Source organism: Lissotriton helveticus, chromosome 1_1, assembly GCF_964261635.1.
Source record: "Lissotriton helveticus chromosome 1_1, aLisHel1.1, whole genome shotgun sequence".
Lineage (NCBI taxonomy): Eukaryota > Metazoa > Chordata > Amphibia > Caudata > Salamandridae > Lissotriton > Lissotriton helveticus.
The window spans coordinates 660,443,669-660,455,944 of record NC_136057.1 but is presented as its reverse complement, the minus strand read 5'-3'; the positions used below and the strand labels follow the sequence as shown (position 1 = coordinate 660,455,944).

Sequence of the window (12,276 nt, the reverse complement as noted above, 5' to 3'; positions counted from 1 at the left end):
TAATCAACTTGTCATTTGGGGACCCAGACACTAGTCAAAATAAACCATGCTTTTTTTGTGCTATTGAATTCAGGGAGACGGGGATATTGTTAGAAAAAGATATAAGAGTTTTTTTTTGACAGTATAATGATAAACGAGAGACACTGAGCGCTGCCATTGATTAATGGCAGTCTGCATTCGGTTATTTTTTTTTAAACAAGCTCTAAACCCATTTACTTTTAACCAGTAACCAATCACAAAGGCCCAGATAATGATAATGCCAATCCCTTACACCAAGCACAAACTGAGGAATTTTGTAAATGCTTGATTTGAATAGGCGTGCATTACTATTACATAAGTGAATCTATCTACATCCTCTGAACACAGTAATGAAATAGAAAATGATTGTTAGTCTTATTATCTAGCATAATTAACTAATGAAGGGCACATGTAATGAGCAGTGTTAAGTGATCTATTTGAAGAATAAGTAATATTCTGGGTACAGAATCAACATGTGTTCTTAACCTAAGAGACAAATACACCCTTAACCTAATAATGACATCCTGGTCCACACAAATGTAAGCCTTTGTGCATGTGAGTGAATGAAGTGTATTGTCACATCGGGGACCATGTCACTTTTTGTCCGTCTCTATAGATGTCAGTAAACATGCTGCATGTGGAAGAGGTTTACTTTGTATGGCTTCTTTATTGAATGAGGCATCTTTACTCTCAAGCATTCAAAAAGTGTTTGCAATGAGAACCCATTTCTGAAAATTAACCCCCACAGTGACAAATAAATATAGCTACATTTTTACTTACAGCTCTTACAGATATTTGCATCAAAGCACATTGTTAATTCCACTGTTTTCACGAATAACAACATTTGAACAGTAGCGGCCCATTACAGGAGTTCTGTGGGGCGGAAAGGCGAAGCGGGAGAGGGGCAGGGTGGCGGTAGTAAGCACCGCACACTGAATCGCATTTTGCGATGCAGAGCGCGCAACGAAATTCATTTTATTTATTTAATTGTTTACTTACCTCCGATCATCTATATTCCGGTGTTTACTGCCCCTCACCACCCCGCCTTTACACCCCACGGAACTCCTGTAACCTGCCGCTACTGCATTTAAAATACACTTTTGACTACTGGTAGATCTCCATACTCAATCATGGGCAAGGAAATATAAGCAACTCGAGCATGAATGATGTCGAGGAGAGAACATCTTAAAGAAACAGAACAACTCTAGGCAGGAGGGCAATGAAGGGGATATCCATGTGGAAACAAAAGACACAGAAAGTGTCCACACTATATCAATGAAATTAAATGTTTGACCGTCAGGCATAAAACAGATTATTGAAGTGGATACCATGACTCTTGCAGATGACTGAGTTTATGATCTTCAAGCACAAAAGTACTGTAGCAAATGATAGTATACAAAAGGACTTTGAGTAAAGACGTTACTCACAGAGATGCATGCAACTGAATAACAAAACTGTAGTTTATGAGAAGCTTGGAGTGTAAGTTTGGTTTCAAATCAAGATATCAAGGCAACCTCCTTCAGTTTCTCAAATAACATGTTATTTTTTTATTGTGTTTTCGAAATACATGTGTAGATTGCATTAAGTAACAAGAGAGACTCAAATAGGGCACCTAAAGAGGAAGAAAGCCTAAAGCCAAAGTGAAGAAGGAATGAGCATTAGGAAAAACTTGACATTTATCTGAGACCGATTTTTCTTAAAGTCTTGTGAATCTGATGTGATAGATCTAGTTACCCAAAAAATTCAGTCAACACCTAAACTTATATTATATATCTTTAGCATAAGGTAGAGTTCACATACAAAAATATAACATGACACCAAGAAGGTACCACTTTGACTAAAAGGCCTGCAATTGGATTTTACTTGCAGGCCTTGGAGGTTAACCATTGCATATTCACAAATATTGTATGTTCACACCTAGGAAATGTTAAATTATTTGCTCTGACTGCCTCCAATTGTGGTTGTTATACTAAACATCTACTCTCTTTTCCATTCAAATGTTTTTGATAATATCTGTGAGAGTCTCACATTTTCACTGTCATAATCTGACCTCTGTTTTTATAAGTAGTCTTCGTTTCAAAGTAGGAAATATGTCCCATTGAAATCAAATGAAAAAAACGTTGCATTTGAAGACAAAGAAATGAAGTGAAAAGTGTAGCAAGTCAATGGAAAGTGAAAGAGTAACTAAAGATGTTCAGATATTCTCAGAAAGTTCAAACAGGACAGATGTCCACAAGGGGTTAGCTGCATACTCACAGTAGGATTGAAATTAGTAGTTGGCCAGAGGCAAATTTCTGCGTTTCCCTATGAGAATGTTTTTGCAGAAAGGAAAAGTCAAGTAGGCCTAACCAAAAACCTGTATTCAAGCAGGGCTCCAAGTATGATTGATAGATGAAGTGGGAGTGCTCATTGATTGCTTGCCCTTTAATTGAAAATTCTAGAAGTAGGATACAGGTTCTAGGTGTGTTCAACAAGCAAGCAGGGTTGGCCAGATATAATGAAGTGTCTTGGGGAACATTTTCACATTTGAGATTAGTCAGCTGTTTGAAGCTCAGGGAATTACAGTAAGCTGAAAGAGAGGTTGTACTCAACAGGGGCTCCTAAGGACAGTCTAAACATGAAGAAAGACCCATAACAGTTTAAATAGAAAGAAAACTAAGACTGGGGTGAGATGATGCAGCCATGCCGTGACTAGATAGATGCTCGTGCTTCACCATAGTCTTCTTGAAATGTTGAAATTTTAAGCAAATTTATCACAAAACAATTTTATATAGCAAAATATAGTTGTTGTTTGTTTAGATAATTTTTTCTGCAAATGTAGGAACACTAGTGCCCTTGATATCAGCTGTAGTTGCCTCCCAACACTCATGCACAACTTCTACTATCTCCCCAGAATCATTTAGGTTCACTCCAGTCCTGTGAATTAGTCAGTAACAAACTATGGTATTGGCCAATCTTCAAATGCCTTGACGTAAGTCTCTAAAAAAGAATAATGTGTGGGGCCGATCAGGATACTGGCTATCTCGCATCTTAAAATCACATCCTGCTTCACAAAGGTTGTAGCATTGTAGGAGAATCCTTTCCAGAATCCTCAGCTTTACTGATAGGTATTCATGTAGGACTGAAATTGGTGTAACTTGGCAGAGCAGGACTCACAGCAGAGGTGCCCAGGTGCTGGTAGCAAGATGCAGGTGAAGTATTTGATATCCCTGAGACTTCAGAAACAGGAGGGAAGCCCAAACAACCCTTGGAGAACCTTTAGAGATGCGGAATATACAGCCTGATTCATGAAGCGAAATAGCGCCCGCAATGGCTGCGAAAACGCAATTGCGGGTGCAAAACACGGAATCGGCATTCAAGTACGAAATAGCGAAATCGCTAAAAAATAATAGCGATCGGAATAGCGATTACGCTGTAATAGTCGCAGACTCCGGGAAGTCGAGCAATAGCGAAACGGAAATAGCGACCAACCACGGAATCTGCGAAATCAATAGCGAAACGCAATATTGTCTCAATCGGCATTCATGAAAGAAATACATTAGCGAAAAAGCGCAAAATCGCACGTTTGCGCGGCGCAATTTAAGGACAACTCAAAGCAGGTGGTAACCATAAAAGCCATGATTAACCAAAATTTGAAAAACTGTTAGCCAATCACCAACAGGTCCAGGCCTGACCAATCACACATAAGGACATTCAGCAGCAGCATTAGGCGTTCCACAATGCCTGGGATGTACATGGTGGTGAGGCGGCGAAGGCTACAGCGAGCAGCACGGAGGAGACGCATGAGGCAGGCAAGGATTTACCGGCAGCGGGTCACCTTGCTGGGCCAAACCAGAGAACAGATTTATGCAAAATACAGGCTGAATGGGGAAATGATCACCTGGCTGATACAAGAACTCGACCCCATCATGCAGCACCCAACAAGGCGAAACAATTCTGTGCCCACACATGTGCAGGTATTGTGCAGCCTGCACCTCCTGGCCTCCGGCAGTTTCCAGGGCATAGTAGCCGCTGCTGGGGGGATATCCCAGCCCACCATGTCACGCTGCCTCCACACTTTTGTTGACGCCATGCTCAGCCAGCTCCACCGGCACATCACATTTCCCACGAGCCAACAAGAATTGGACCTGACAAAACTACAATTTTATAATGTTGCCCATTTTCCCCATGTCCTCGGCTGCATAGACTGTACCCACGTCGCCATCTGCCCACCAGCTGGCACGGAGTATATGTACCGCAACAGGAAGTCCTACCACTCCCTCAACATACAGATGGTCTGCAATGCCAAGACCATCATCACTGACATTGTGGCCCAGTACCCAGGGAGTACCCATGACTCCTTCATCTTCAGGCACAGCGGACTCCACACACGACTGATCAGGGGAGAGTTTGGGGAAGGACACCTACTTGGTAAGTACACTTTGTCGACAATGTCACATTGCTATGAAGTAACTGCGCTGCACAGGCAATCAACATCTGCTCCTCTCATTCAGGTGACAGTGGCTACGCCCTACGGGAATACCTCCTGACCCCTTACCTCAACCCTGCCACACCTCAGCAACGCCGCTACAATGTTGCGCACATCCGGACAAGGAACTGTATTGAAAGGACATTTGGCCTGCTCAAGAGCAGGTTCCGTATACTGCACAAGACAGGTGGGGCCATGTATTACAGTCCTGCAGCGTGCTGCCGCATTGTGGCTGTCTGTGCAATGCTTCATAACATTGCAACCAAGCGCCGGATACCAGTTGACATATCAGGCAGTGAATCTGAGGGGGACGACCGGCCACCAGCTCATGCGCACCATGCACGCGGGGAGAACCCAGCTGAAGGCCACAGACGTCGCAACCACATCACAGCTAACAATTTCAAGCCCACCCCCTTCCCCCACCCCACATATCACAATTGCATGCAAAATGTAATGATTACACAAGGCGAATGTGTGCAGCAAAATAAATGTATTTGTTAGATTCACAAGAAAAAAGGGTCATGGTAACAACTATTTACAAAATGCAGTATTCCTGCATACTGCATGAGACGGTTCATGGCAGGCTTAGCTTCAGCCTGCGCCTGTGTCCCTGACACAATGTCATTGGCGCCTCCGGCGCACAATTCCCAGGCGTCTGTGAGGCTCTTCCTCATCCTGGGCAGCTGTACCAGGCGTAGCCCTGGTGCTGCGCCTAGGTGGGGGGGCCTGCGTGGCAGAGTGGCTGCTGACACTCGAGGCACCCTCACTCGCATCGTCTCCCCCCACAATGGCCGGTAGCACAGGTGCATGCAGTGCGGTGACGGCGGTGGTCAAGTGCTCCAGCACCCGGGTAATGTCTTCGCAGCACTGGACCAGTTGGTGCTGCTGGGTCAACGAGCGCCGCGCCAGCTGGGTGGTGGCATTTGCTGACACATAATTGGAGCGACTATAGGTGGACAGGCGGCTCAGCAGCTGGTGGTGGCGCCTGCTTGCAACACTGCGGTGCTTCACCAGCGCTGCAGTATTGTCCTCCATAGCCGCCGTCATGCGGTTCATGGCCGCCGTCATGCGGTCCATCCGCTCGCCGACTCCCGCCACATTGCGGCCAATCTTATGCAGCTGGAGCTGGATGGCTCCTTGCTGCTGCGACTGGCGCTGGTGTATTCGGAGCATGCGCCGCTCCACGCTCATGCAGGCATGGAGATGCCCATTGCCCCTCCTGCTGTTGTGCCGCTGTGTAGCGGATGTGGCTGGCCCAGATCTTGTTGGACGTGCTGCAGGTGTTGTAGCAGCTGGTGTTGCAGGTGCGGCAGGCACTGGAGGTACATTGGTGGGGGCTCTGGTGTTGGCAGCCGGTGGGCCTGCAGATGTTGCAGCAGGTACGGTGGGGGGCCTGGTCTTGGCAGCCGGTGGGCCTGCAGATGTTGCAGCATGTACGGTGGGGGGCCTGGTCTTGGCAGCCGGTGGGCCTGCAGATGTTGCAGCAGGTAAGGTGGGGGCTCTGGTCTTGGCAGCCGGTGGGCCTGCAGATGTTGCAGCAGGTAAGGTGGGGGCTCTGGTCTTGGCAGCCGGTGGGCCTGCAGATGTTGCAGCAGGTACGGTGGGGGGCCTGGCTGCTGGTGTTTGCGCAGCGGCAGGGGCTGGTGGCTGGGTATCGGGTAGGGATTCCTCCTCCTGGGCCTCCTCATCGATCAGCAGCCTCTCGCTGTCACTGCTATCATCCGCACCTGTGAGGGTAAGTGGATACTCATTAGGTGCATGTGACTGTCAGACGTGCAGATGTTACATGCATGCTGGGTGTCATTCCCTGGATGGCTGTGGATTTGCGCACTTTGGAACCTTTCTGGCCGCATTGTGGTACTACTACATTGTGGACATACTACGTCTCCCACAATGCTTCAGGGCATTTCCTGATGCACAACATAGGCATGACTAAGGGCCAATGAGTGAGCCTATTTGGTCAGGGGCGGTCATAGGGGACAGGGTCGCAGTCGCATGCCACTTACCTTGGGTGTCTTGGGTGGGGCGGGAGGAGTCCAGAGGGGTCACGCCAACACACGCCTCCCTCTCCAAGGTGTCCTCTACCTGGTCCTCCAGGGGGGTGTTGGGTGGGACAGTCGGTCCACCACCTCCGGTGCCTGATGCCTCACCAAGGCGCTCCGCCACCCTCTCCTTGGCACGCCCCCGGAGGTCGTACCACCGCTTTTTCAGCTCCTCCAACGACCTGTCCGCAACGCCCACAGAGTTGACGCTGGAGGCAATCCCCACCCAGATCCTCCGCTTCTCCTGCTCTGGGACCCTCCTTGAGTTGGCACCAAACAGCTGGTCGTGGTTGGCCACCACCCCTTCTATTAGGTTCTCCAGCTCCTGCTCGGAGAACTTTAGTTTGCGCTTGCGGCCAGCGCTGGTGCTGGGGCCAGGGAGAGGTTCGTCGGACATGGCGGTCGCAATTTCGGCAGAATCGGGAGTCGCTAAGGGAGGTTTAGCGGCAGCTTTCCGTCGTCAACACTCCAATGATAGCGTCACTGTGGTGTTTGGGGGTGGGATTTGGCTGCTTCCTGGTTGTGATGTCATCACGGTGCTCGGAATGCGTCTTCCCGTTTTCCAGATCCCGCGAGAATGCGACTCGCAATCCCGATCGCACGGGATTGCGAGTCGCAATCACGTGCGATCGGGATTGCGAGTCGCAATCACGTGCGATCGGGATTGCGAGTCGCAATCACGTGCGATCGGGATTGCGAGTCGCAATCACGTGCGATCGGGATTGCGAGTCGCAATCCCGATCGCAGGTGGCCGGAAATAGCGATTTTTCTGCGTTTTTTGTAGGTCGCTAACGGCTTTAGCGCCCGCGTGCGAGTCGCTATTTTTTTCCCGAAAAGTACATGAATGCCGTTTTGCGTTTCCTCAATAGCGAGTCGCTATTAATCGCTATTAGGGACACGCAAAACGGCCCGTCCATGAATCAGGCTGTTAGAGAGTTAAGTCCTGTCGTCTCAATCCCAGACAAGAATCAGCAGGCAACAGGTTAACACAGCAAAGTGAAGTCCCTCCTGGCAGCACTACAGCTCTTATTTCTGGTAGATTGTCCTCAGTTGCTGATATTTTCTGAGTAGAGGGTGTCGGAGGTCCAGGACTTATACCTATGTTAGCCTTTGAAGTAGGGAGACTTCAAAGAAAGGTATTTGTAGTGCACAAGACCATGCCCATCCTTGCCTTGGCTCAAGACACACTACAAAAGGTAGTTAAGTATCTATGGGGTGACCCAGTATCCCTAAGAACCTGGGCAGTAAGGCAAATTATAGACAAACGGTTCTTTCGGGTGCACTATATTTCTTCACTTCTCTCACATTTTACACAATATATTCATTCATTGCAAGATGAGTAAATCAAAACAAAATTATAAAATTACAAATAGAAAGAGGTAATCCAAACCATCTGCGATGTTTGCAAGATACTTTATAAAGTGTATTCATTTATAAGTACTTTCATTTTGAAGGTATAAAAGGCTGTCAAATTTATATAGTGGTGCACAAGGTGAACATTTGTGACAATTGGTGCTCAGTGGAATTTTGTTCCAGTGTAATATACAATATATACAATGTCAATTTCCGGTGGCAAGGAGGGCTAAGGAAAAGGAAAGGGGGAGCATGACCAATATTACACAGTCATTAAGAGTATTCTGTATACCACGGTAGTCAGTTTTTGGATTCCTCTTTCTATTCGTAATTTTGTAATTTTGTTTTGATTTACTCATCTTGCAATGAATTAATATATTGTGTAAAATGTGAGATAAGTGAAAAAATATAGTGCACCCGAAAGAACCGTTTGTCTATAATTTAAAAAGGTAGGCAACTCAGTGTGAGGACAGGCACAGCTCTATTCAGGTGCAAGTTTCAGCTCCTCCCTCGTACTCTAGCTCAGGGATGCCCATCAGGCTGGTAATGGGCCACCTCAGCTTCATCTGTGTGTGATTTTCTAGAGGGAATACACAAATTCCAGCTGTCACCCAACTGATTGGGTGACAGGCAGAGGTACATAGTGGTTAAAGTATTAAAATGCCAGCTTTCTAAAAGTGGCATTTTCAGACCTGCAATTTAAACACCAACTTCACTAAATGATGTGTTTTTAAAATGTGAATCCATAGACATCAAAAGTACTCTTCCTATATTTATCCAATTGCCTGTTACACTTGTAAAGTGTTACCAGGCAGCTCCACTACTAACCTACGGGAGAGATAGGCCTTGATGTAGTGAAAACGAATTTAGGAGCTTTTCGCTACCAGGTCATGTAAAACTCAAGAGTACATGGCTATCCTTGTACATACACTTCACCCTGACCATGGGGCTACTTAGGGCCTACCGTAGGGGTGACATATATGTAATAGAAGGGAAGGTGTGGGCCTGGCAAGTAGGTGAACTTCCTAGGTGGAAATGGTGGTTTAGAACTGCACACATTGGCTCTGCAGTGGGAGGCCTGAGACAGGTTTTAAAGGGCTATGTATGTGGGTGGCACAATCAATACCACAGGCCCAATAGTAGCATTTGGTTTGCAGGCCATGGGCAGATGTACTGCACTGTACCAAGGACTCATCAGTAAACCAAATATGCCTATCATGGAGAAACATAATGCCATTACTTTTTAGACACAGGGCACATGTAGTTTAGCACTGGTCAGCAGTGAAAAAGTGCACAGAGTCCTAAATCCAGCAAATACAAAGTTTAACACACAGTCTAAAACAGGAGGTCAGAAGGCAACAAGTCAGGGGAAACCACTCCAAAGGGGCCCCGATTTAACAGCTAGTCATTAATATTTTATTACTCTCCACTATCAATCTTAGTCTCTAACATGCAGCCAGTTTCACAGTAATAGGATGTCAGTAAGATAAGTTTTATACCCCAGCTCATAGTGCATGTGCGACTAAAGCCATTTATAGCATGTCTCAGACTACTGAACACTTCAAAATTGTAGTACGAGAATAGAAAAAGTGGATTTCACAATGTCCTGATGGTGTTTTAAGAAGTAACCCCTCTCTACACTGTCTACAATCTATATCATGGGTACTCACAAACTTTCTCTTGGGGGCCAAATTTACAGTGTGGTTTATGTCCGAGGGCTGCACCGGTGGGGGCGGGGTCAGTGGGGGAGGTGGCGGGGTTAGAGCAACAAAAAAAACTGTGACCATGAGGTTGAACACAGGTCCCTGCAGCAGACGCCTTCGTCCACTGAGCTGCCAGACCCGGCATACACCTCTCTCTCTCCCTCTCTCTGTCTCCCTCCCTCTATCTCTCTCTCTCTGCCTCCCTCCCTCCATTACTCTCTCTACCTCTCTCCCTCCCCGGTCTCTCTCTGTCTCACTCACTCTGACTGCCTCACTCCCTCTCACTCCCTCTATTTCCCTATCTCTCCCTCATTCTGACTGTCTCACTCCCTCTCCCTCTCATTCCCTCTCCCTTCCCTCTCCTTTCCTCTCCTTCCTTTCCTCCCTCACCCTCACCCTCACTCTCCTTCCCTTCCCCCTATTCCCTCTCTCCCTACCTCACTCCCCTTCCCTCTCACCCTCCCACACTCCCCTTCCCCCACTCCCTCACTTCCTTCCTTCACTCCCTCACTCCCCTCTTTCCCTCCCTCCCCTTCCCTCACTCCCCTTCCCTCACTCCCCTTCTGTTACTGCCTCACTCCCCTTCCCTCACCCCCTCCCTCACTCCCCTTCCCTCACTCCCTCCCTCACTCCCGTTCCCTCACTCCCTCCCTCACCCCCTCCCTCACTCCCCTTCCCTCACTCCCTCCCTCACTCCCCATCCCTCACTCCCTCCCTCACTCCCTCCCTCCCTCACTCCACTTCCCTCACCCCTCTCTCACCCCTCCCTCACTCCCTCCCCTCCCTCACTCCCTTCTCTCACTCTCCTTCCCTCACTCCCTCACTCCCCTTCCCTCACTCCCTCCCTCACTCCCCTTCCCTCACTCCCTCCCTCACTCCCTCCCCTCACCCCCTCCCTCACCCCCTCCCTCACTCCCTTCCCTCACTCCCTTCCTCACTCCCTCCCCTTCCCTCACTCCCTTGCCTCTCCCTCCCCTTCCCTCACTCCCTTACCTCCCTCCCCTTCCCTCACTCCCTCACTCCCCTTCCCTCACTTACCCTTCCCTCACTCCCCTCCTTTCCTCACTACCCTTTCCTCACTCCCCTTCCCTCACTCCCTCACTCCCTTCCCTCACCCCCTCCCTCACTCCCCTTCCCTCTCTCCCTCCCTCATTCCCTCCCTCACTCCCTCCCTCACCCCCTCCCTCACTCCCTCCCCTTCCCTCACTCCCTTCCCTCACTCCCCTTCTCTCACTCCCCTTTCTTCACTCCCTTCCTCACTCCCCTTCCCTCACTCACCTTCCCTCACTCCCTTCCCTCATTTCCCTTCCCTCACTCCCTCCCCTCACTCCCCTTCCCTCACTCCCTCCCCTCATACCGCTTCCCCCACTCCCTCACTCCCTCCATCACTCCCTCCCCTCACTCCCTCCCCTCACTCCCTCCCCTCACTCCCTTCCCTCACTCCCTTCCCTCACTCCGTCTCCCTCACTCCGTCTCCCTCCCCTTGTCGCCCTCCTCCCTCTGTCGCCCTCCTCTCTCTGTCTGTCTCCCTTTCTCTGTCTCCATTTCTCGGTCCCCCTTTCCCTCCCTCTACCTCCCTCTGTTACCCTCTGTCATCTCACCCTGCCTGTGTGTCACCTGGGCTGAGACAGCTTCCCCAGCGTGCTTCCCCAGCGCAACAGACACACAGCCCCACAGCCCCACACGAGCACTAAACAGGTCTTTAAAAAGACCATTTGCATGAGAATGGGGCTTTGGTGTATTTCACCTCCTCTTAGCACCCCTGCAGCTCCACTCTGGCCTCGCTGGAATTAATCACCCGGCCCCCACAGAGCAGCAGAGTGCTTGCAGACACTCTTTGAAAACACGGGTACGATGTCTCATGGTCCGCGGGCCACCACGGAAGGCTTGCCGGGCCGCTGCCGGCCCGCGGGCAGTACTATTAGTACCCGGGATCTATATGATAACTTATAGAGATGTGATAACTTGAACCAATGTTCTAGATGTGACCTTTTCAGCACAGTGAGTAGAATTGCTATAATGTCATTTTTCTCAGCTTGCTATATCTCTCAAAGCATACCTCTTTCAGTTAATCCAGAAAACCTTTGGTTCTCACTGTCTGTGGGCTTGTATTAGGCAATTGGAGTTGTATGATATCTTCCTTTTTTCCTTTCTTTCACCATTATATCTACAGGCCAAACACTACATTCCGTTTCTTTAAAATAACCAAAATATAAATATAGCTCAGTGTATAAAGTATTTTGCGTCTAGCCCCTATACAATACTAATATATTACACATCATCAGATGTAATAATTTCCAGTTTTTATGGCAATGAGCACATGCTGTATACATGTTTCTCACTCCGAAGTGAGGGTTCTGTTATTGTTTTCTCTTTTAAAATTCTCTAGTTGTTCAACAGAACTAAAATGAGATAGGCACTTAGTATTGCTAACAATCATGAAGTACAAGTCATATGTTCACTTACAAAATGTGAGACATCCCAAATCACTGTTTAGTACAGCTCATGCTGTGTTTTTATCAACATATGTTTTCTACCCTCAACCACGTCTATTTCAAAGGTAGAAGAAATCATACTATTGGGCTTCCCAATCAGCAGCTCTGCCATCAAGATTAAGTGCTTTGTATATAAATGTCCAAAGATGTTGTTTGATAATTAAATGTTTTATGATTAAACAAGGTACTCGCCACAG

The 12,276-nt window shown here is 48.1% G+C and overlaps 1 protein-coding gene across 2 annotated transcripts in view; it reads left to right on the top strand.

Annotated features, from left to right (window-relative positions):
- Positions 1-12,276, top strand: part of SEMA3A (semaphorin 3A) — a 633,443-nt gene that overhangs the window by 519,039 nt on the left and 102,128 nt on the right. The gene's annotated exons all lie outside the window — the stretch shown is intronic.